General features: G+C 43.1%; 1 protein-coding gene across 7 annotated transcripts in view; it reads right to left on the reverse strand.

Moving 5' to 3' along the window:
* The window catches only part of LOC122794113 (interleukin-15-like), a 1,779,266-nt gene that overhangs the window by 266,712 nt on the left and 1,486,150 nt on the right, over positions 1-26,404 (reverse strand). The gene's annotated exons all lie outside the window — the stretch shown is intronic.

Below are 26,404 nucleotides of genomic sequence, written 5' to 3' on the forward strand. Positions count from 1 at the left end.
GCATATTGTCACTAAGGCTGCCGGGTGATAATTCTGAGGTTTGCTGGTAAGTGTCTAATCCAGTATAGATTGACTGTTGGAGTTTTTATGTATCTGTGTAGGAGCTTGAAATGAGTTGTATAAAGCCACAGAGGTTGATGTGATTGCTAGGGTTATGTGAATTACAAGTTGTCCAGTCTATATTAATGTCACCCATAATGACAGTTTCTTGGGCTATGGAATTTGATATAGACTGGATGATGTGCTCTATAGTGGAGATACTATTTCCGGGTAGGACATATGTAGCTATAATGGATATGAATTTATTTTGGTTAATTTGAAGTTTAGTAGGTAGGATTTCTACGTTTTTTGAGGCTATGTTTAGGCTTTGTGGTAAAAGTATGAGACAGCTCTTAAATAAGATGGCTACCTCTCTATCTCTTCTTACCTACCTCTCTGTTTTAATAATGTTGTAACCAGGTGGTGTAATTTCATTGTCAGCTTTTAATCAGGTTTCTATTAAAACAGCAATATTGGGGTTATAATGGGATAGGGTGGTGTGTAATTCTTGAACTTTGATGACTATGCTTCACAGGTTTAGATTTAGGATTAGTATTTTGGGGCCTTTTTGTGATAGACTGGTTATATCTTGTATTTGAGGGGGTGGTGAGGAGGTATTTTTGGGGCCGGGGTTTGGGTGAATGTCTCCACTTATAATATGTTTGGTAGCTATGGTTACTAATTGGTAGAATGTTGATATATGAAACTTAAAAGGGGTATTTTTGGGATTTGGTTTAATATGGTGTAGTCTGTATGAGATGTGATGAAGTTCTGCTATATTTAAGATGGATGGAGATATTAAGATGGAGTATAATTGCAGTATAACAGTGTAGTTTAGTACACAGTAAATAAATACAGTATAAAAGTAGGTGGCAGGCAATAAAAAGTGCAATAAATAGTATAAATAAGCAAAAAAAAAAAAAAAACAGGCAACTTATGTTTTTTGGAAGCCCAGAAGCCTCTAGTCATCTGGTATCTCAGCTCAGAGTTGTGGCTGGTAGCCCACTTCAGTTCAGCTCGGTACAAACAAGCGGTAACCTGCTCAGATGCAGGGCCTAAATATCAGAAGCTAAAACTTGAAAGAAAAAAAAAAACTCGAACAAAATTCAGAAGGACCAATGAGGATGCTTATTCCAAGCCCTAGACCAGCCTCTCGTTACCAGTCAGGTACCAATCAAACAATTCTCTCACAAAAGTGCAGATAGGCCCCTTCAAATCCAAGATGGCCTGGAAAATGTGCTCAGAACAAACATACCACTGCAAACAGTTCCAGAAGCAGCAAGCCTGGATCTGGACTGTGCTACAGCTACTAGCTACCCTAGTTTCAGTGGGAAACACTAGAGAATAATTAACTCAGAAGAAAAATAGTTGTGAAACACTGGAAAAAATGTTTAAAACCACAGAAAATCAGCCAGGAGGCTCTAAAGAATTATTTGAACAGTTAAGAGATCAGTTAATTAAGTACTGCTTGGTGGGAAAACCAGAGCAGGCAGAACAGATAGCTTTAAAACAGTGAAAAATACCAGTAAATACTTAAACAGTGGAAACAACAAAAAGGCTTGCTAAACAGGGAAAACAGCAATAAAATTCTATTTTACAGTGTAGCAGGCAAATAGTACTAGTACACAATAAATAAATACAGTATAAAAGTTGGTGGCAGGCAATAAAAAAGTGCAGTAAATAGTAAAAATAAGCAAAAAAAAAAAAAAACAGGCAACTTATGTTTTTTTGGAAGCTCAGAAGGGTCTAGTTGTGTGGTGTCTCAGCTCAGAGCTTTGGCTGGTAGCCCACCTCAGTTCAGCTCGGTACAAACAAGCTGAGGAGGAATCTCTGAAAAGGAGGAATTTACTCCCTCTGCTGTCTGTATCGTAGCTGGATCAGCTTCACAACCCATTTGTCTGAAATAATCTGCTGCCAAAAACAGGAAATGAGATTCAGACTTCCCAGAAGGGGATAAGGCATTGCTAGGATGGGAGGGGGGACAAAGTCCCTTGTATATTTATTCTGTTTGTTTAACTGTCTTTTGGGGGCTCCATCTTTCTTTTTTGCAACCTTCCTGCCATTGCTTTTTCAATGTCTGATTACCAGGATTCTGCTGAGATTGTTTATTTTGTTTCTTATAAAAGCTGGATGAGGGAGCAGAAAATCCCTTGGGAAATTTAAAGATCAAGAGCTGAAAAATCTGAGAAATATCCTGAATCATTTTACGTCTTTCATTACTGCGGTGGTGGTGCTGCGGTAGCGTTGTCGCCTCACAATTAGACGTTGCCCGTTCGATTCTCAGTTAGAGCGTCTTCTGTGTGGCGACATGCGTGAATGGGCGTTCCTTCGTTGAAGGTTGTGCATTAGGCCGGCAAGCCAGCACGTAAAAATCTACTGCCAATCATTAGCGGACTGGAGTTCCGCTGTGGCGACCCCTAACCGGGAAAAGCCGAAAGACACAAACACAAACAAATCACAATTTTGATCATCTCTGCAGCAGAGGGTCCAAAAACTACATCATTAGCTAAAGGAATTCAACATTTCATTTTTTATATCTTCTGGAAGTTTCTGACTGGGTGAACCCAGCCACTGGGGATGCACAGGCCAGTACATTTCTTTGTGCCAGTCCCAAGCCAAGTTAAATGGGGAGGGTTACATCAGGAAGGGCAAACTGTGCAAAATTCTTGCCAAATGACATATGTGGACAACAGTACAGATTTCCATACCAGATCGGTTGAGGCCAAGGTTAACAATGACTGCCACCAGTACTGTTAGCCAACATGGTGTTGCTGAAAATTGGGCTACTGTTGGCTGAAGGTGAAGGAGAAGAAGAGGAGGAAGGCATGCCTGAAGGCAGGAAGAGAGAAGGAAGATTAGGGGTGTGGTAGTGAGGGTAGAAACATTGAATGCTGGCAGTATGACTGGTATACTGAGAGAGCTACCTGATATGATGGAGAGAAGGAAGGTTAATATATTGTGCGTGCAAGAGGCCAGATAGAAGGGGAGTAAGCCAGGTGTACTGGAGGCGGCTTCAAATTGTTCTATCATGGTGTGGATGGAAGGAGAAATGAGGTAGGGGTTATCCTGAAGAAACAGTATGCCAAGAGTGTTTTGGAGGTGAAAAGAGTGTCGGATAGAGTGATGTTTATTTAGCTGGAAATCGATGGTGTGGTGATGAATGTTTTAGTGCATATGCTCACAAGTTGATTTGTGCAATGAATGAGAAAGAAAAATGTTGAAGTGAGTTGGATGAAGTGGTGGTGAGTGTACCCATGGGTGACAGAGTGGTGACTGGAGCAGATTTCAATGGGCATGATGGTGAAGGGAAAGAAGGGATGAGGAAGTGATGGGTAGGTATGGTGTTAAGCAAAGGAATACAGAAGGTCAGATGGTAGTGGCTTTTGTGAAAAGGATGGACATGACTGTGCTGAATATGTATTTTAAGAAGAGGGGAGGAGCATAGGGTGATGTACAAGAGTGGAAGGAGACACACACAGGTGGATTATATCCCATGCAGGAGGGCCAGTCTGAAGGAGATTGAAGACTGTAAAGTGGTGGCAGGGGAAAGCATAGTTATGCAGCATAGGATGGTGGTCTGTAGGATGACGTTGGTGATCAAGATGAGGAGAGTAATAACAGTGCAAACGATCAAATGGTGGAAGTTGAAAAAGGATAACTGTGAGGTGGAGTTCAGGGAAGAGTTAAGACAGGCACTTGGTAGCAGTAAAGAGTTGCTGAATAGCTGAGTAACTACAGCTGAGCTGGTAAGGGAGACAGCTAGAAAGGTGCTTGGAGTGACATCTGGACAGAGGAAGGAGGACAAAAAGACCTGGTGGTGGAACGAGGAAGTACAGGAGAGTATACAGAGAAAGACACTGGAGAAGATGAAGTGGGATTGTTAGAGAGATGAAGAAAGTAGACAGGATTATAAGGAAATGAGGCGTATGGCAAAAAGAGAGGTGACAAAGGCTAAGGATAAGGCCTATGGAGTGTTGTATGAAAGGTTGGACACTGAGGCGGGAGAAAAGGACCTGTACTGATTGGCTAGACAGAAGGACCTAGCTGGGAAAGATGTGCAGCAGGTAAGGGTGATAAAGGATAATGAGGGAAACATACTCACAAGTTAGGAAAGTGTGTGTTAAGCAGATGGAAGGAGTACTTTGAGGGGCTGATGAATGAAGAGAATGAGAGAGAGAGAGAAGAATGGATGATGTGGGGATAGTGAATCAAGAAGTGCAATGGATTAGCAAGGAGGAAGTAAGGACAGCAATGAAGAGGATGAAGAATGGAAAGGCTGTTGGTCCAGATGACATACCTGTGGAAGCATGGAAGTGTTTAGGAGAGATGGCAGTGGAGTTATTAACCAAATTGTTTAATGAAATTTTGGAAAGTGAGAGGATGCCTGAGGAGTGGATAAGAGGTGTTTTGACACTGATTTTTAAGAATAAGGGTGATGTGCAGAGCTGTAGTAACTACAGAAGGATAAAATTGTTCAGTCACAGCATGTAGTTATGGAAAAGAGTACTGGAAGCTAGGTTAAGAACGGAGGTGATGATTAGTGAGCAGCAGTATTGTTTCATGCCAGGAAAGAGGACTACAGATGCCATGTTTGCTCTGAGGATGTTAATGAAGAAGTATAGAGATGGTCAGAAGGAACTGCATTGTGTCTTTGTGGACTTACAGAAAGCATATAACAGGGTGCTTAGAGAGGAGTTGTGGTATTGCATTAGGAATTCAGGAGCGGCAGAGAAGTATGTAAGAATGGTACAGGATATGTGCAAGGGTAGTATGACAGTGTGAAGTCATAGGTAGGGGTGATGGATGCGTTCAATGTGGAGGTGGGATTACATTAAGGACCAGCTCTGAGCCCTTTCTTATTTGTAATGGTGATGGATAGGTTGACAGACGAGATCAGACAGGAGTCCCCGTGAACTATGATGTTTGCGGATGACACTGTGTTCTGTAGTGAGAGTAGGGAACAGGTTGAGGAGATCCCGGAAAGGTATAGATATGCTCTTGAGAGAACAGGAATGAAGGTCAACAGGACTAAGCCAGAATATATGCATGTGAATGAGAGGGAGGATAGAGGAATGGTGAGGATGCAGGGAGTACAGTTTGCAAAGCTGGATGAGTTTAAATACTTGGGATCAACAGTTCAGAGTAATGGTGAGTATAGAAGAGAGGTAAAGAAGAGAGTGCAGGCAGAATGGAGTGGGTGGAGAAGAGTGACAGCAGTGATTTGTGACAGACAAGTACTATTAAAAGTGAAAAGGAAGGTCTACAAGAGGGTAGTGAGACCAGCTATGTTATACGGATTGGAGATGTTGGCATTGACAGAAAGACAGGAGTCAGAGCTTGAGGTGGCAGTGTTAAAGATGTCAAGATTTGCATTGGGTGTGAGGAGGATGGACAGAATTAGGAATCAGTATTTTAGAGGATCAGCTCAGGTTGGACAGTTTGGAGACAAAGCCAGAGAGGTGAGATTGCATTGGTATGGACATGTGCTAAGGATGGATGCTGAGTATGTCATGAAAATGATGCTAAGGATGGACCTGCCAGGTAACAGGAAAAGAGGAAGGTCTAGGATAAGGTTCATCAATGTGGTGAGAGAGGACATGCAGGTGGTTGGTGTGACAGAGCAAGATACAGAGGACAGGAAGAAATGGAAACTAATGATCCACTGTGGTGACCCATAATGGGACCAGCTGAAAGAAGAAGATGATCTTCTGGAAGTTTCTCAGAACTCAGACAGGCAAAGTTCCTCAAAAAGTACAGTTTTGTACCTACCATAAATGTAGATGTTCGAGTGTAAACACTGCTACAGTCATTACACTTGGGTTATCCTGCCGTCAGGCGGTTCCCCAGTCGGCCTGAGTTCCAAAGTCTTGGTCCGGCGTCGGTTGCTGTCGGCTCCTCCCTGACGCCAGTGCGACAGGGATATATAAGATGCAGCCGACGCCATTTTCTTCAGTTTTTCTTGCCCCAGATGTCAGGTGCCCCCAAATAGGTAGGCAAATCAAATTGCTAGTAAAATATACAAAAGAAAAGCAAACAACCATTTTTAGTTACCAGCAAATACTCCCCCATAGGTAATAATGGGTAGATGACTTAGGTAAGTACCAGAAAGTAAGAGGGGAAGGAGGGAGGGTAACCTGGACTGCAGCAGTGTTTACACTCGAACATCTACATTTATGGTAGGTACAAAACTGTACTATGTTCATCGTGTTACACTGCTGCAGTCATTACACTTGGGTGGAATCCCAAAGCTGAGGTAGGGAGGCTGGATCTATAAGGCATTAGGGGTGGCTATGAGGCCCTGCAGTACAGCAGTGACGAAGCCAGCTCTGGATTTGGAATATAAAGGCAAATGGTAATGTTTGGTGAAGGTATGCACAGAACTCCATGTTGCTGCTTCCAAAATATCCTTGGTAGGTACTCCTCTGAGGTAGGCAGTTGAAGTGGCTGTTGCCCTGGTGGAGTGAGAACTAATACTGTTAGGTACAGGTTTCCCATGGTGGGTGTAACAGAAACGTATACAGTGTCCTATCCATTTTGAAATAGTCTGTTTTGAAATGGCTTTTCCCTGTGCTCCTGCAGTGTATGCTACCAATAATTGCTCAGATTTTCTGAAAGCTTTGGTTTTGTCCAAGTAGAAGCATAACTGCCTGTGAATGTCCAAAGAATGTAGTAGTCTCTCCCCTTTGTTTTGTGGTTTTGGATAAAAAGTTGGCAAGTGAATAGTTTGGTTTAGAGCCACACTTGATACCACCTTTGCCATAAATGTAGGGTTAGTTCTTAAAGACACCCTGTCTTGGTGGAAGATGAGGAAAGGTTCCACTGCCATTAGTGCCTGTAATTCTGAAACTCTTCGTGCTGATGTTATTGCCAGTAGCAGAGCAGTTTTCCAAGAGATGTATTTTAATTCTGCTGTGCTAGCTGGCTCAAAAGGAGGTAAAGTTAATTTTTTCAAAACAAAGTTGAGGTCCTAAGTTGGTGTAGGTGCTCTACGGGGTGGTGTTATGTTTTTAGCCCCTCTGAGGTACTGTTTGAGCAAAGGATTAGAAAAAATTGGTGGATCCGTGTTGTAATGAGCAGAGATAGCTGAGGCGTGGATCTTGATGGATGAAAAAGAGAGGCCCTTGTCCAGCATCTCAGTTAAGTATTGCAGTATCTGAGGAATGTTTGGGACTAGAGGGTCAAGGCTGTGCGCTTGGTTCCAGGCACAGAATCTCTTCCATTTATCCGAGTAGGCTTTCCTGGTACTAGGCCTTCTGGCCTCCAGAATGACATCCATAACAGCTTTGGAGAGAGGCATTGCTTGCTTGACTAAGGAATTTTCCATGCAGCTAGATTTAAGGTCTTTAGCTGGCTGTGAAGTATCTGATTGTTGTGCTGTGTCAACAACTGTGGGATATGAGGCAAAATCCAGGGTGGTTCTTGTGCTAAGTTCTTTAAGATTGGGTACCAGTGCTGGCGTGGCCAGTCTGGTGCAATCAGGATCATCTTTGGCTCTTCCTTCCTGGCTTTTATGAGTACCTTTGGAAGGAGAGGTAAAGGAGGGAAAAATGTATACTTCTAGTTTTTTCCAGCTGAATGAGAGGGAATCCACTTTCCATGCTTGTGGATGATAGCCCCTTGTGCAAAATTTCTGTAATTGGCAGTTCATTGGGGAAGCAAACAGATCTATGTCCGGGCTCCACTATTTTTGTGTTATCATTCTGAATATTTGTGGGTTCAATTTCTGTTTGTGGGGGTCCATGATGTTTCTGCTTAGGTCATCTGCCAGTGTGTTTTTCTCTCCTGGCAGGAATTGTGCTTGCAGATGAACTTGGTAGTTTAGAGCTGTGTTCCACAAGGTCATGGCTTGCCTGCAGAGGGGGTAGGAGTGTGTGCCCCCTTGCTTGTTTATGTACCACATAACTGTGGTGTTGTCTGTCTTTAGTAGTAATTGTCCTGGATGTAGCAGGTCCTTGAAAGCTATAATTGCATTTTGTACAGCTAGCATCTCTTTTTGATTGATGTGGAGATGTCTTTGCCCTGTGGGCCAATCACCCTGAATACATTTTCCTGCTATGTGTGCTCCCCAGGTGTAATCCGATGCATCTGTTGTCAGTGTTTGCCTGGCTGTGGGTTGAGTGAAAGGCTGTCCCTTGTTGAGGTGACAAGCTTGAGCCCACCATCGAAACTCCTGTTGTAGGCAAGGAATTAGTGGTATAACTGTTTCCAAACTTTGACAGTGTTGAGACCATACACTCTTTAGGTACCATTGTAGTTTCCTCATATGCAGTCTGGCATATGGAATTTGTAGTATGCAAGATGCCATGTAGCCCAAGGCCTGCAGAATTTTTCTTGCAGGGAGTTGGGTCTTTGTTGCCATTAAATGAAAGTATTGAGTCAGTTGTCCTTGCTTGTCTGGCATGAGATAAGCCATCTGGGCCGTTGTGTTCAAGCTGGCACCCACGAATATTATCTGTTGTGAGGGCACTAGTTTTGATTTCTTTTCGTTTACTGTGTACCCCAGGCAACTTAATAACTTTTTTACGTACGCCAGATGCTTTAGTAGAATGTCCTTGCTCTCTGCTTGAATCAGGCAGTCGTCCAGGTATGGATAAATTTGAATTCCTTTTTGCCTGCAAAATGCAATTACTGGTGCCAGGCACTTTGTGAAGACCCTGGGTGCAGTAGATAAGCCAAAGGGCAGTGCAGAGAATTGATAGTGCATTGAACCTGCTAGAAATCTGAGGTATCTTCTGCAGTTTTGTCTGATAGGGACATGCAAGTATGCCTCTTTGAGGTCCAAAGTCACGAGCCAAGCTTTCTTGCCCAGCATGGGAAGAAGCTGCTGTAGTGTTAACATCTTGAATTTTGGAATGTCCAGGTAAGTGTTTAGTGAAGAAAGGTCCAGAATGGGTCTCCAGGCTTTGTCCTTTCTGGAAACCAGAAAAAGTCTTGAGTAAAATCCTTGTCCTTGTTCCTGTGGTGGTACCTTTTGAATAGCTCTCATGTCCATGAGTGCTGTAATTTGTTTTTGAGCCTCTGCCCATTGATTTGGTGGCAGATTTGGCATTCCTTTTAACCTTGGCAGAGTGTGAAAGTGGAACCTGTAACCTTGAGATACAATGTTGAGAACCCATTTGTCTTTGGTGATGCAATGCCAATTGTGATAGAAAAGTGCCAGTTTTCCTCCTAAGGGGGCTGCCAAGAGAGAGCTGTTTGGCAGCTGCAGTGGAAAGTCATTGAGGCTGCTTTTTGTAAGGTTGAGGCCTGTCTTCCCCTTCTTTCTGGCATGGTGTGCCCCATTGTCGAGGCCTGTAAGGGCCTTGTGTCTGACCTCTACCTCTTGGATGTCGGTATCTGCCCCTTAGAGGTCTGTCTGTGACTGGAAAGGACCAATTCTTTGTTGGCCAATTTCTGCTAAAACGAGGAGGCTGAACCTGTAAGAAATCTTTCACCGTTTGCATAGATTTTGCCTTATCCTCCATCTTCTTTAATACCTCCTCTGCCTTAACTCCAAACAGCACATCCCTTTGCAAAGGTGCATCCAATAATTTGACCTTAACATGATCTGGTAACGTATGTTCTTTTAACCAAGCATGCCTTCTAATGACAGAGGCTGTAACTGCTGCTCTACAGGAGGCCTCTAAGGAATCAAACCCACATTGCAAAGTATGTTTTCCCGCTTGTTCAGCTGCATGCAATAAATCCTGCATTTCTTTAAAATTAGGAGGCTCTGAATCTGGAAGCATCTTCTGTTTCAACTGAGACATCAGAAATTTCTGATATTTTAGCATGTGAAACTGGCAGTTCAAGGCTCTCATTGCTAAAGTTGCAGACATATATAGCTTCTTTCCCCATCTGTCCAATGTTCTGGAATCTCTGTCAGAGGGAACTGTTTTTTTAGCTGATGAGGCCTTAATCCCTTTGGGTCCCTGAGAAATAGTTTCAGGGTCAGCAACAGGGCTTTTGTACAGAAATTTGTGAGAGTCAGGGACTCTGTAATATCTATCAGGTTTAACTGGGGCTGGGGGTAAGGAGTCGGCAGGATAACCCAAGTGTAATGACTGCACGATGAACATCAGTACCAGTGGCAATAGCCTTTGAAGTAGTGTCTTCAGAGTCATAAATATACTTCAAACAATAAGTAATGGCCTTAGAACCCGAAGAGACTAGGCTGTACAAAGCAGATTTTCCTCACAAGAGGGAAACTGCAGCCAAAACATTCATCATACCTTCACAGTTAGTATAAACTCTAATATATGAGCCTGACAATTCAGAATTCTAAAAATCAAAGTTGCAGAAGCATACACTTTTCTCAAACTTATCAGTAACTTTAGCATCCTTGTGGGAAGAAGGATCAGAATTAACAAGATGCTTAGCAACAGCTGGATTAACAAAATCTATAGCTGCTGGGTCCACTCTGCGATTACTGCGTAAAATTTGAAAAACTAAGGCACTTTGTACATTCTGTTTTTTTTTTATGGTTAGCAAGTTGGTTGTCAGAGAAACCACAGGTTGTGAGAGACACATTCTCCAATGCTGACAACACTAGGTGGGGTAGGTGGGGTGGGTGAAGGTTCTGGGAACTCCAGTTGTAGCAATTCATAGCACTGACACATTCTGAAAATAGTCTCAGAGAACGTGAATCCCTCACAGGAAGATTCAAATACCATGTTCTCCCCAGAATCTGAATCAGAAACCTAAGAAGAGAAACTTGTATGTGTCCCTTCACATGCCCACTACAGATTCCCCATCCTGAAACTTGTCAAGGAAAGAGGAGTCCCTTTTCCTTTTACCAGAAATCACATTACAAGAAGGGTCAAAAGCCAACACAAGACCCCGAGCCAACCCCCCCAAAAAATACTCCTGTCCAGGGAAACTGACGCAGGAGAAGTTAAATCCTTAGTTTTCTGTCTTTTTTTTTTTACAGGAAACTTGGAGCAAACAGACTTAGTATTTCCAGCAACAGCTTCCCCAGGGATGGTCTCAACATTCTGGCTAAGCAAGCACATTCCCTGCCCCTTTTCCCAAGGTAGACAAAAGTGGCTCTTCCTTGCCCAATAAAGGGACCCCAACAGTCATAGCAGACATGGCTAATGCCCCCGGTCTATGGTACCTGTATGGACACCGTGATGCTGGCCACAGCAGTCACCCACCTGCACCTGTGACAAATTAACAGCCTGCTGTGGTGGAAAAGGCTGCTTAGTTAACTTTCTTTTTGTGGTCAGAAGAAGATCTGGCTGAGGGACAGGTAGTTTTTTCCATGGTCAAATTAAAAAAGTTGCTTGTTTCCCAGGGAAGCTTAGCATTAATAGTCAGTAAAATAGGAAAGTAGCAAAAATGTCAGTTTTTCCCACAAAACAATCACAGTAAAAAAGCACTTTAAGCACTTGCCCCAGTTTCGAAAAGTAAAATAACCACAGTTTCTCCACAGAAAAAGTATTTTTTAACACCTTTTTACCATAAAGCCTACAAAGTGCGGTCCTGTTTAAAAGTACATAAAAGTAACATGACAGTCAATAAAAACACTTTTCAGTAGCTTAAAAGTAATTGATTTTCACAGAAAGTTAATTTAAGCAAGTTTAAAAGTAATGTGGAAGTTTTTTTCCCTGATGTGGGCTTATCTACCCGGCAATAGAACAACATTAGCTGACTGCTGATCCCCAAAAGCCCAGACAGGAGCACTTTTCTCAGTGTCAGGAAAGCTCTGAAAGGGGCTTGGCACCCAAACCTGTCTTTTTTAATCAGTTCAGCTTTTGGGTGCAGAAAAGATGCCCTAAAGCTTTGGAAGCTGGCTGGCTGCTAAATCCTATGCAAGATATAATCCACATAGTTTAGGCTACTGCAATAGTAATCAATGTGAAGGACATCTCTAAGTATGAGGGTTGGGGAAACACTGGACTTCAGGGATATCTATGAGGATTGGGTAGAGCAATACACACCAGGGATACTCTACACAGAAAAAAAACTTTTGGAGACCCACTAGATATCAGAGATACTATTATAAGTAGTGTACCTTAGAGGCAGTAAAAGGGATTCCAGTGCTCCTCTCCACCACTACTAGCTACCAGGGATACAATGAAATAATATATAATAGTGACAAAAATAATCACCACTACTAGCTACCAGGGATACAAAGATGCAATATATAATAGTGAAAAAAATAATCAACTACAAAGGCAGGGAGGAAAGGATTCAACCCTTGCACCATTGCCACAGTAATCTTCTGCATTAGTCCGCACACTAATACATTAGTGCAGCAGGCTTTTTTAACATACATTGAGGATCATGGGCATTGTTCAATGCCTGCAATACTTTGTAATATATGAGGGGGAGAGACAAGGTACATTACGTATGCCTCTCAACCTCAAAGTGCAAGAACAAGACAGAACCAAAATTAATGGTGGGATGAAATGGGGTATGAATTTGGATTATTCCATCTATCAACTTAGAACGTCACTAGTATAATAGATGTTGCACTAAAGTGGATGTACTGAAGGGTTGAAGTGTGAAACTTTAATGTCTCGCATTAAAGACCAACCGAAATAATCCTTGATTACCAGAGCAGGAAAAAGCAGACATCAAGGACTTTCCTCACAGCACAGGGGCAGGTAGGGAAAATGTGGTGTGCTTGGATGTCTGTGTGTGTGTGTGTGTGTGTGTGTGTGTGTGTGTGTGTGTGTGTGTGTGTGTGTGTGTGTGTGTGTGTGTGTGTGCTTATGTATTTGAATGGGTATATTGTGTGTGAGACAGTAAATATACAGTGTCTGTGCTAACAAGATGTTGCCGCCTCCATTGTTAACTACCACAGAAAGTGCTGATCTGCACTTGTGTTATGTAACAGCAACTCAGAAGCATGGAAATTAGCTGACAATAAGGTATTTCCTTACTGTAGCTAATGTGTCTCTGAACTGCAAAATATTAGATTATGGAAACAGCACCTTATTACAGCAGACCTTACTGCAAAGTACTGGAATTTGTTCTGTATCCCTAAGGTGATCTACAGTGCTTCATGCTGATAAGATTTTTTTCACAATAATTAGATCTGTTTTGGTTACCCTGAGGAGCAGGGAGCATGGAGGTTGATATCCGGAAGTTGAGTTGGCACCATCAGGAGAGGTAGCAATCTTCTGTTTTAATTGTTCTAAAGTGTGTTGTTGATATTTTAACATATGGAACTGATAACTGAGTGCTCTGATAACTAAGGTTGCAGAGGTGTATATTTTTTTACTATATCTGTCCAGCACTCTGGAGTCTTTGTCAGAAGGATTCTTGGCAGAACTAGTCTTAGCTCCCTTGGGTCCCTGTTTAATGACCTCAGGGTCTGCAGCAGGGTTCCTGTATAGGTATTTGTGAGAATCCAGTACTCTGTAGTACCTGTCAGATTTAGCTGGAGCAGGAGGTAGGGCATCAGGGGCTAAACTGGATTCAAGGAAAACATCATCCACCACTTCTAGAATAGGTGGGATGGCCAGGAGTCTGTGCTGGGGCACGTTCAAAAACTCTCTAAGCAATTACTTTGACTGTGGGTAGTCCTGAGATTCCCATTGAAAATGTTGCCTAAGAGACTGAAGGGTTTCCCCAAAGGAGAGGTCCTCTGGAGGGGAGGCAGAGGGGATGGATTCCTCTGCATCTGATTCCTCATAAACAGTTAAGGGCTATTGTTCCTCTTCAAGGGTAGAATAATCAGATTCCTCAGACTCTTGGTCTGTCATAATTTCTGGAGAAGGAAGCCTTTTCCTTTTTGGAGTGGGAGCTTGAGTACCTCGGATAAGGGAGAAGAGATCCTCCACCATTTTAAGCATATGAGCTTGGGTGGGGGAGCAGTAGCAAGATGATGGCTAGAAGCAGATTTCCTAGGAGTGGCCTGGATTCAAGGCCTGAAAGAATCCATCAGTCTCTGAGAAATGGTAGTTGGAAGAGAAGACGTGGGTTTTTGTCTAGAATCAGTAGTGCGAATGGCCCCCTCGGAAGCCGGTGCCTGCGTTGCGGCTCCGGACCCAACCGAGGCAGAGACAGCCAAAGACTCGGAAGATGAACTGGATTTCTGTGGCATACCAGACTCCAAAAGGGTCTTGGCAGAGGCTTGCATAGAAAACAAGTCGGGCATCAGGGGCTGCGAAAGCACCTCACTGAATTCTGGAGAACTGACTACTTGCTTAGCGGTAGCATCATTGGAAGCCTTAGCCTTGTGTGGCCTGTCTCTATCTTTATGTTTTTTCAGAATTTTGGTGGATTGTTGGCTAATGGATGCCATATCGGAACTCGAAGACAGAATACGAAAATAATTGTCTACAAAAAGAGCTCTACTGTGAATGGTTCTCGGATTAAAGAAGGCACAGAACAGGCAACGAGGGACATCGTGGTCTGGGCCTAAACAAGTGATGCAGTAAGAATGAAAATCTCGGTGTGGGATCTGCTTTCCACAGGCGAGACAATTGTTAACTTTTTTGGACATCGGACATATGTGTATATATATATATATATATATATATATATATATATATATATATATATATATATATATATATGGAGAGAGTGTGAGCGAAAGAGAAAACAGTGCAGACACCCTCAGTTCCGGGCTCTGTACCAGATGAACTAGCAAGGACTAAGTACTCTCCTTCCTTGGAGCCATTTGTGGGAAGCCAATATAGCCCCTTTTTAGAAAGGCCAGAATCTCCTTCAGGTCCTTCTATGAGGTCGACCAGGAGCCTCTCGGAACAGGATGTGTTGCAGCTTGAAGGCCAGTTGCTTGTGGCCAGGGGTCTCTCTCAACCGTCTAAAGCTACATTCCTTCTTCCAGGTGACAGTGTTTCTCCACAGACTCCAACTTACACTCGTCCTTCGACTTCCAGGGAACCATCGAAGCCCCTTCCTCCAACAGCAGCTTCCCTTCCTTCAACACCAACAGCGGACCTCACTTTGGAGCTGGAGTCATCTTTGTGGCCATCGGTGCACTGGGCACCGGGTTCTTCTCAGGCTAGTGGCTGTGCCGTGGGGGTAGGCATTCTTGGTTCCTCGCCAATTTTTTCTATGGCACCCTCCAGGAATTCTCCTCCCCTCATGCTCCACAGTCCTCTTGAGACTCCTGGTCTGGGGGGTCAGCTCATTGGAGTTGGGTGTGACCCCAGTTTTGAGGTTGTTGTGCTCAGTTCCGGGCTCCCATCCTTGTTCAGGCGGTCTGGCTTTCCAGGCCATGGAGAGGGCGGTTGCCTCCACTGGCAAACCCTCCCTGTCGGAGTCCTCGCCCCCCTCTGTCAGCAAATGTCACAAGCCACAACCACTGGACACCGGGCACAAGGGCCTCAGGTTTCCCCCCTCAGGAGATCCCCTCTTTGCAATCTTCCCCAGAGCTCCCCACTGAGGAAGCCCCTTGCAAGGTTTCATGCAAGAGGAAGCACATGGACTCCACTGAGGAGTCTTTGACCGAAGATACGAACTTTGATGATGGGGAAGGGTCCCCACGGTCACCCTCTGATGAGGTGTCCTTTGGTGACATCCTCGAGATCCTAAGACAGAGGGGTGACTGGAAGTCCTCCAACCCTTCCTCAGAGGAACCATATTCCTGCAGGCCTTTCGTGCCTGGCTCCCTACCTCCTGGATTACCCCACTGCCGATGAGCTTGTCCAGCTCATTGTCCAGTGTGCATGGAAGGCTCCTGACACTTTGGAAGCTATACCTCGGAGGCCTGACAAGATTTTATCTCCCCCTACTGAGCATCCCCATTGGTCGAAAGTTAGATGCCATGGTGGTGGTGGCTGCAACCAACAAAGACTTGGCAGAAGACAGCCAGACTGTCCATCTGCCCAACACTGTGTCCCAGGCATAGACACACTTGGGAAGTATGTGTTTGCTTCATCGACCTTCACCGTAAGGTCCTTGAACTACTTGGCACACTTTACAAGTCTTTACTGGGACCTTATCAACCAACTCTCTGAAACCTTGGCAGGAGCTGTTTCTGATGAGGTGCGCGACAATGTAGCTTCTCAGATAGCGACCCTAGAATCCATATCCAAATCTTCCATGCGCCTTACTTCATATGCAATGGAAGGAGCGGCTAGAGTGGCAGGCACAGGTATAGTCACAAGACGTCATGTCTGGATGCACCTTTGCAACTTTGCGGACTCCTTTAAGGCTTCCTTTATAAAAGCCCCTATCAAGGCCACCTCATTGTTTGGCCCTAAGGTTAAAGATACACTGGCAAGGTGCGAACAAGATGGCAAGACCCTGTCTACCGGTGGTGTCTGACACTCCACCCCTCAATGATTCTACTTCAGAAATCAGAGCAGGAAGATGCGGCACAGAAAATCACAGGGATCTTTCCATGACGCACGTGACGAGTTCTCCCCTAGAGGCAGTGGGGAGACTCCAATGGAAGACGCCCCTTTCGGGGCAAGGGAGGGCCGCAAATCTGGGGTTCCAGAGATTCATTCTCTGGGCAACCCTACCAGTGCTCCTGAAGTGTTGCCCGACTGCTCACCTCTGGAAGCAGTCGGGGGTCATCTTTCCTTGTACCCCACTGCCTGGCGAACCATAACCACTGATTCTTGGGTACAACGGATAATATTCAGAGGCTATTGCATCCCCTTCCATCCATGTCCCACCTCACCTAGAATCTTACCCAACATTCCACCCAGTCAAAGGGAAGTATCAGCACATGAAATCTGAAAGCTGCAACAAAAAAAGAGTCATCCAAATGGTCCCCCCAGACCAGATGGGATCCGTTTTTTTACTCAAGGTTCTTTTTAGTGCCAAAAAAGGCAGGGGACTGGAGACCGATTCTGGATCTCAGCACACTAAACAAATTTGTAAAAACACAGAGAAATTCTGGATGGTCATGGTTCAGTCTATCCTTCCTCTTCTGGAAGAAGACGATTGGATGTGCTCTCTAGATCTTCAAGACGCGTATTACCATATAAAAATGGACAAGCACTCAAGAAGATACCTCCGCTTCTGCATAGGAGCCAGTCACTACCAATTTTGAGCACTGCCCTTCGGTCTCTCTACAGCCCCCAGACCATTCACCAAATGCATGGCAGTGGTCATCGCTCACCTGCGACTTCAAGGATTCCAGGCATTTCCATACCTAGACGACTGGCTCCTTACCATCCCCACCAAGCATCTACTGGAAGAAACCCTAGACTACACTCATCTCACAGCTCAGCACCTGGGAATTACTATAAATCGTGAGAAGTCCAACACAAACCTGGCACAATCTTTAGAATTCATCGGGGTTCTGTTGGACATGAGGAATTACACAGCATCTCTTCAAGATCACAGACTTCAAAGAATAAGACAACAGGTTCAGCTGCTAATCTGTCACCACAAATCTTCTGCTCGGTCCATACTCCAACTCTTGGGGTCAATGGCAGCCTCGATTACCATTGTTCCTCTGACCAGATTCCACATGAGACTTCTTCATTGGCTACTTCTCACTCAGTGGTACCCTCTACAACATCCTTTGTCCTTTCAGATAAGTGTAACTCAGAGATGCAAGCAAGATTTGCTCTGGTGGATGTCTCGAAATCCAAACAATGGTCTTGCCCCTTCAGCCTCCATCAGCCAAAAGCCACAGTGACCACGGATGCCTTCCTGATGGGGTGGGGTGGGCTATGTCAGGGAAACTCGGTCCAAGGCACCTGGTCAGAGACAGAGGCCCATTTGCATATCAATGTCCTGGAACTGAGGGCGGTGCTATTAGCTTTGCAAGCATTCCACTCAATCCTTCCATCAGGGACTATTGCGATCCAATCAGACAACATGTCAGTGGTCTGGTACATCAACAAGCAAGGGGACACCTGATCTTATCCATTATGCTGAGAGGCCTTGAGAATATGGCAATAGGTGATAGCTTCCAACCGCTTTCTAACTGCAACACACATTCCTGGGCATGCCAAAGTGAAAGCAGACAAATTGAGCAGGTGCATTCTACAACCTCATGAGTGGTTCCTCAATCCTCTGATAGCAGCAAAGATTTTCAACAGCTGGGGCCAGCCTTGCTGCGACCTATTCACCTCCCCAATCAACTACAAGTGCAGTAACTATTTTGCCCTGATCCCCCTTCAGGGACAGTCACCGAGAGATGCTCTAGTCCATGCTTGGCCCTCATGTCTGCTTTATGCTTATCCTCCTCTACCCCTCATCTCCCAATTTCTGAAGAAAGCACGGCAGTTGAAGAGCAAAGTGATCCTCATTGCTCCATATTGGCCTCGACAAGTTTGGTTCCTCTTCCTCTGGCCTCATCTGCTAGATCGACCATGGATTCTCAATCCATCCCCAGTGTTTATCTCCCACCCACAGGATCTGACTCACCCCAATCTAACAAACCTGAAGCTGACAGCTTGGTTTCTCCACTTCCTATGATTGCCAGGCAGGATAACCTCTCTTCCCCGGTATGCAATATTCTTATTGCATCTCATAATTCATCCACCAGGCTAATCTATCTCAGCAAATGGAAAAGGTTTACATTATGTGCAGCGGAACAAACAACTGGACTCCTTGTTAACCCCAGTTTCGGTGGTATCAGATTACTTATCAGATCTTTTTCAATCTGGTGTGTCAGCCTCTACTATTCGTGTTCATTTAGCTGCCATTTCTAATTTCCACACTGGCTTATAGGACTCTTCACTCATGTCACACAGACTCTGTAAGACTTTCTTGGAGGGCGTTTTTCACTTAAAACCTCCCTTTAGAGAACCAGTATAACCTTAGGATTTGGCCTTGGTTCTACAAGCCCTAACAGCTCCCCTCTTTGAACCTGCGTCTTCATGTGACAAAGTATCTCTTGGAAAACTCTGTTTCTGGTTGCAATTACATCGGCAAGACATCTGTCAGAACTTCAAGCCTTATGCATTAAACGTCCCTACCTTATTTTCCATAAGGATAGAGTATCACACCCAGTTTGCAGCCATCAGCAAACATTAGCAGCCACAGACCTTTAGTTTCAGCTTGTACATCTGAGAAATAGATTCCATACAGTAGAGGTCCCAGAACTGATCCCTGTGGAACACCACTGGTTACAGGTTTGCTACTGGCGGTGGATTCCCCTATTTTGGATCTATGGGTTCTATCACTGAGCCCGGTTAGCAATCCATCTAACGATATAAGGGTTGATACCCGGCTGGGCGAGTTTGTCAATGATGCATGAGTGGGGGATAGTGTCAAAAGCCTTGGCTAAGTCTAGGTCGGCTGTTTGCACAGATTTCCCCTCATCAATGGCTTCTGTTCTGTCTTCTGCCTGCTGGACCACCGTTGTTTTACACATTTCAACTGCACTGAAAGCATTTCTGATTTCATCTATTAATTGACACAACAATAGGCAAATCTTGCTGAACAGATTTAGTTTAGCATTTATGCAGTTTTTACAAAATGTTTTCAGTCTCTTCAGAGCTTACAGACTGTGTTAAATACTCCACAGTGTGTTTTCATATATCTGGCTGTAGCCAAACCTACTGCATGAGGCTTCCTCTCTGACTGTTTTTTTATTACTGGATGTTATCATAGAAACCATGCAGTTGCTTGAATTTTAATTTTTATTTATATTTCTTTATTTGCCATTATTTTTGTTGACAGTTTTTATTTTACAGACTTCCAATAATTCAGCCAAACCTTTAAGCTGCATATTTGAAAGTTCACTTTATCTATACACATGTATTATTTTTTCTTGTGTATGTTTGACTTCCTTAACAGCTTACCTCTGACAGTCATTTCTGATATTCTAAACATAACTGCGTCTCTTATCAGGGAGCCATGCAAGTCTTCAAAGTCACAGTCTTTTAGTGTTTTTTAAGCTCAGTCTCATATAGGCCTGTTCACTTCTAAGCTCATTGATTTCTAGTGAAAAATAAATACCAAACATACTGATGATCTGTGTTTGATCCATGGTATACTTGGTATCTTCCTATCAGTACTGCAGACTTGTCTTTTGCATTGTATTTGAGGCTAAAAGTGCTAAATACACTATCTATATGTTGAAGGTACAATGCCCAATGAATTTTTCATTTACAGCTCAAACATTTGAATACAGAGTTCCCAGTTTTTAGACAGGATACCATGCAACATCAGATATGTGTGACTTTTTATTGCTGAGCTACTGCAGAGTTCAAATCCCTGGTAATGCTACATTCATTTCCCCACCAACCTTACAGACTGCTATGAACCTCATATACAGGCCCCAGTACCACCAGCAGCTCTCATGTCCTTGGTGTGTGCCTTTAGCAATTCCCTGCAGCCTGTTTCTGGGATAAGATGAGCAGGAATTGCCTTGTCATTCTTCTTTCCATCATTAGCTTCTCCAGTATTATGACTGCTACTCAAACCTGGGTAATCTGTGTCACATTCAGGGCTTCATTTCTCTGTGCCACAGAACAGACAAAAAACTTACACTTAAATATCTAACGCATTTATTAATCAGTGTCTGCACATTGTTTTACATTCCTCAGTGCTCATACCTTATCTGACATTTCTACTTTTAGGTACCTTTCCTGTTTATTTGAGCACAAGTATTTATATTAAAATGAATAATAGAACAACTCTTAGGACCAAATTAATTTGTATAAATATTTATGAGACTAAAAATGGTAACACATGCGTCATGTATCAGCTCCTTCTCCATGCTTTAATAAGTACACCTCGCTGCTGATTCACTGCCAAATTTCAGCCAAACCACAGAAAGGGATGAGAAAGAGAGGGATATTACGTTATGTGGAAAGGGAGAATGGTGGCAGAACCTCATCAAAAATAAAAAATCTATATTCAATTTTCAGCTCCTATACTGCTTGAATGTTGTTTTGATATAACATTCACAGTAAAATTATTCTCTTTTGAAGTGATTTCTTATGCAGTCACTTTTCTGCAGGACGTACAGTAAGTAATAACTTTCAACTCTGAATACCTTTAAACAATCCACTGCCTTCTCACTACTCAGTAACTAGGAGAAAGTTGTAGAGTAGGGTTCATAGGTGTGTACTAACACTAATGACCTCCAGGGACTTTTTAAGCCTAGATGTGCATCCCAAATCTCTGGCAAGTTCTGGTACCCTTGATAAGTATAAGCAGGGACTTGGGAGATGAAACATTTACAAGCAGCGGCCTGGGAGATAAACCATTTTAGGCTGCCTGAGTCCATTACAGACACGGGTGCCAAACCATGGATGAGTTTCCTACTCATTCCTGGTTTAGCACCTATGTCTCAAATGATGTCGTGGGGTAACAGAGAATCTTCTTTTGGCTTTACATTATATTTACAGCTACCATTTCATTTACTTTGTTTCTTTCATTTTCATTCATATTGTCCAACAAGTGTAAATCCTTTTTGATAGGATCTACCTGCTTTTGTAGGCACTAATGAAGTCTCTGCCATCAGTCATCGGTCTGCACTTCAGTCATTTTAAGGTGCACTACAGTGCTCAATGCTTCCAGTGTTGGCATGTTACGGAAACAGTATGCAGCATGCAGCTAATTGTAAAGGCTACCATGGGCAGAGAAAGGCCATGTCCATTGTTTGCATCAAAAAAAGTGCTGCTTCTCACAAGTGCATTTAATAAGCTTATTGAATACTGAGTGTCCATAAGAACATAAGTTCAAAACCACATGGAGAAGAGTAACACAAGGACAGAATAAGAGGCATGTGTAGGTGCATGAGTCTAGCTGTAGAATTTGTAGGACATAATATACCTTGTGTTATTTTCTATAAGAAACTTCATTCGTTTCCATATTGGTCTGAATCTGGGAAAAGCATGTAAAATGGTATATCATTCTATGAATTCACAGCAGAATATCAGTCCAGATACTTATGATGAAAATGTGTTACATGTTTATCTTGAGCCAAAAATCTGAACGGTTTAGTTCTCAAATGTAGGACATGTCATAATTATGAAAAATGATAATTATAATTACTAATTTTTTTTCAACATTTTATCTAATTTTATCTTATACCAGTGGTAAATTCCTTTAGAAATGTTCAGTGCATCTTGCAAGTAAGTTAACAGACCAGTTCTACATCTCCTGCATATTATGCAGCAAAACTAAAAATATCAGTTTACAGATGTTAAAATAATGAAATTCCATTTTCATTGGTTGAGGTTCCAAGAATTTTGCAAACGGCTTAGTATTAAGTCTAACTTCTGGCCATTTGTATTTGTGTATGAGTATGTATTTATGTACATTATAAATAATGAGAATTAAATCAAACCTCAAAAGATTAAAATTGCAGTTTTCTAAATATGTAGTTTACCACAAAAAAAGACACGTCCTTCTGAATAAAATTTCAAATTGCACGAAATTCTTTGTATTTTGTATTTTTTTTGCTTGACCACTACTGTACTTGGGCTGTTACTTCCATATCCCTTGCATCCAGCATGCACACCTTCACAGACTGAGTCCAGCTTGGGGGGGGGGGGGAATGAATCAAGGGTCAGGTTCACTCATTGTTATTCAATGTCTTAAGCTTTCTCTGTGGATCTTCCTTCCACCCATTTGCATGTTAATGAATAGGATTTTAACAAATACACCACCTTATATTAGTCTGACAATGTGAGGTATTGCCAGCTATGCCAGGAGAAATAAGGCAGTGGATGTGTAACATAGGCCAGCACAGCTAGCTGGAATTTTGTAAAGAATTATGTGTCATTTATATATCAAACTGATTCGTACAGATGCTTGTGTAGAAAATGTATTTAAAGTTGCCTATGTTAAAAATGTGCCAACAATGTGTCTTGCTGGACAGAAAATAAATATACATTTATATCAGACTGTACTGTTGTAAATAGGATACTGGAAGAGAAGAGGTTAATCTCAGTCACGCTAACTTTGAAAAATAGCAAGAAATTAAATTACTTAATTTAAGCCATAAAGATTGTATCTTACAGTTATGACTGTAGCCAGAGATGAACTGTCTGCACCAGGGAATGGTTTATTAGCTCCTGTAGGAAGACTGTAACTGTTTATTGTTTTACAATTCCCAGAAGCTGCAACAGATCTTAGCAAAGGTGTGTGTGTGTGTGTGTGTGTGTGTGTGTGTGTGTGTGTGTGTGTGTGTGTGTGTGTGTGTGTGTGTGTGTGTGTGTGTGTGTTAATGACATGTGTGCTAAATCCTGGCAGCTTCTAGCCAAGGGGGTAATATGAGAATCAGAAGTCAGATGATCAGATGTATGTGATTTCACTCTGTAATCCAGGACAAAAATGATATTATGGTACTAGATGAGACTGAAGTCTCATGGCACTCTGTTTTTGAAACCTGACATAGAAGGATCCCTCACCTGCTGCTTTATCTTGCCTTGCTCTAGTAAGTGACCAAGGAATAGCAGTTCTTTAGGTCCATCAGGAAAATATAGTGAGATTAGTTAAGTACTGCTTTTCTGTATCTGTGTGTATCTATTCATCTGTGTTACTGTAATATTTCCTGTGATCAAAACTCCAGTGTTTATTGTAAATAGATATTTAATATTTTCATGGTCTTTTATTTATTATTAAATAAACTTAAATTTTTCATTGTGGCTGGTCCTTTAGAGAATATTTTAACCTTTGAGAGTACCCATATCTATTTGTTGACTCTGTGGCCACTCCTGAAAGCCTTACTGGATTGGTCAAAACACTACCAATTGTACTAATATTAATTTTGCTCAGTATAATTGGGTACCTTTATAAGAGCCTTAGAGTAGCTAGCTTTGGAGTGTCTGGTTGCAGTAACTACCTTACAGTCTGGACAGAAGGGGGCATAGCTAGTAAATCTGGGCCATACTTTTCCAGGTGTGTGTACAAAGACTGTGTGTCAGCTGCTTGCAGCAGGGACACGAAGCACTGGTTTCACAGAGAGGGTGCTGAAGGCCTTGGCTTGGACACTTGGCTGAGGACTCAACTCTATAGCTGTCCCAGTGGGCAGTCTTACTGGGGAGAGAGAGAAAAACCCAGACCCTGGACTGAGTGTGTTCCCTGTGTGCTCTTAAGGGATATTGTGCTTGATCCAGAGAGCTGCATCTGGAAATACTTTGTGTATTTATCTTTATTCCAAGTGAACGTCCCTCTCCAGTGTCAGTGGTGCGGATTCAGGCTCCTTGATTATTGGCCCTGAGAAGGGACGTCACATACTGGTGAGCAGTTCTGTGGATATTAATTAAACTTCTGTAGAATATAGGCAGTTGTCACTGAAGGTGTGTGTGTGTATTCTTAGCAGCCACAAGCTAAATATTCAGAGTTTCATTTGACAACAGTTTTATTTATTTTTTTTGTTAGTTTAGTTTAGTCAAGAAAAGCAGGCAAAGATGTCAGCAGAGGACTATAGCAAGCCGACAAAGAACCAGTTAGCCAAGGTGTGTGAAGCCAAAGGACTGGTGCATGCCAACCTGACTAAAGAGGAACTGATTTCAGCCTTAGCTGCAGCTCAGGTGACCAAACAGGAGGATAACCTGGTGATGATGATTTGCAGCCCTCAGAAACAGGACAGTTCACATTTTCCTCTGAGGACTTAAAAATCTGTCTGGAGTTAAAGAGACCAAACATTTAGAATTAGAATCAGCAGACAGACTGAGGTGTTTGGAGGCTGAATAAAATGAGAAGCAGAGTCAACATGAGAGGGAGATACTGACTCTTCACCGAGGTCATGGAGGTAATGGGGAAGCAATAAAAGTCAGTAAATTTCTTCCACAGTTTACAGAGTGTGATAATTTTGATAGTTTTATTCATATATTGGAAAGAGTGTGTAAACAGTATAATGTTGACCAAAGGCTCTGGGGTACAGTTCCTGACCACCTTACTCCATGGTAAAGCTGTAACTGCTGTTTCTAAATTGACTGATATTGATTGTTTAAATTATGATAAAGTCAAGCATTGTTTACTAGAATGGTTTAAGTTAACAACTGAAGCTTACAGAAAAAAAGTTTTGTGAGCATAAATCCAAGATAGATGAAAGTGTATGTGATTATATTGCTTTGTTAAGCAGTTATTTTCATAGATGGGTGAGTGGGAGTCAGGTCAACACTTTTGAAGGGCTAGCAGACCTTTTGGTGAGAGAACAAGCCCTTAGAACTTTGCCTGAAGACATCAGAATCTGGTTGGCATTCAGGGATTGTAACTCTGCAGATGAGCTGGGGAAAAAGGGGGATCTCTACTTAGCAACCAGGGCATTACTGCACAGGAAGGGGATACTCAGTGCTGCGTGTGGATATAAGGGAACAGAACAAAGTGGGGAAAAATGGTGGGGGAGCCAACAACTGGGAAAGCAGTATGCCAGTGGTAAGTTGTCTGGAGACAACAGGGATACTAAACTATCACCAGAATTTATATTCCATCTTAGTGTATAGAAAACAGGCCATTGCTAAGAGAAAGCCTCTGACATAACCATTGTGAGGTCTGCAGTGGCTAAAGAGGAGTAGTACTTGCTTGGGCAGTCCACTCCAGTCAGAACATTAGGAGGGACTCCATTCCAAATGCATTTGGCCAGGATTCACCTTGAGTGGGAGGGTTGAAAAGGAAACAAGCAAGTAGGTGTGTTTGAGGATATCCCTGCAGAAGTTTTGATATGGAATGATTTTAATAATGCAGTGGCTTGCATGCAATTACACAAAGTCAGACTTTGAGACAGGCATGTGGGTCTGGCAGCCTGGGGGAGACCCAGACAGATCCCACATCTGAAGCCAGGGCTAGTGAGGTGGCTATTTCAGGGAGTGAGCTACCCTGTAGCAGTGACCCTGAAGGTGAGCCACAGCTGCTGGTAGGTACTGAGGTTCCCTTGGACAGAGTGACTGCAAGGGTAGAGGTGAGTTGTAATACCCAGGCTGACAGTGAAACACTGCTGTCAGAGGATACCAGGCTTCCTGTGGAAAGGAAGCTGGGAAGAGTTACAAAGATAGAGTTGAGACAGGCTCAGCTCTTGGACCCTACACTAAGAGGTTTGAGGGAGATAGCTAAGGAGGCACCTGATCCTCAAGGAAAAGGGAAGTCTGTATACTGGAACAAAAAGGTTACTGAAAAGAGAGTTTACCCCTGAGGGAGGGCTAGAGAGTGAGGTAATACAGCAGTTGGTAGTGCCTAAAGCCTACCATCTGGGACTTCTAGCCACAGCCCATGACATTCCTTTTGAAGGTCATATCGGCATAAAGCTTACCAAGAGATGCATTATACAGAACTTTTATTGCCCTGGGATTGCAAGGGATGTAATAGGGTACTGCAGGACCTGTGAGCAGTGCCAAAAGGTAGGCAAGGCAGGAGACAAGGCCAAGACTCCTTTGATGTCTTTGCATGTGATTGAGGAGCTATTTCAGAGAGTAGCTATGGATATTGTGGGGCCTCTGAGTACCCCAAGCTCCACAGGGAAGAAGTATATCCTGGTGGTAGTAGATTATGCTACTAGATACCCTGAGGCAGTGGCTCTGTCCTCCATCGAGGCAGA

This window comes from Protopterus annectens, chromosome 2.part1, assembly GCF_019279795.1.
Source record: "Protopterus annectens isolate FY-2018-M chromosome 2.part1, PAN1.0, whole genome shotgun sequence".
Lineage (NCBI taxonomy): Eukaryota > Metazoa > Chordata > Ceratodontiformes > Protopteridae > Protopterus > Protopterus annectens.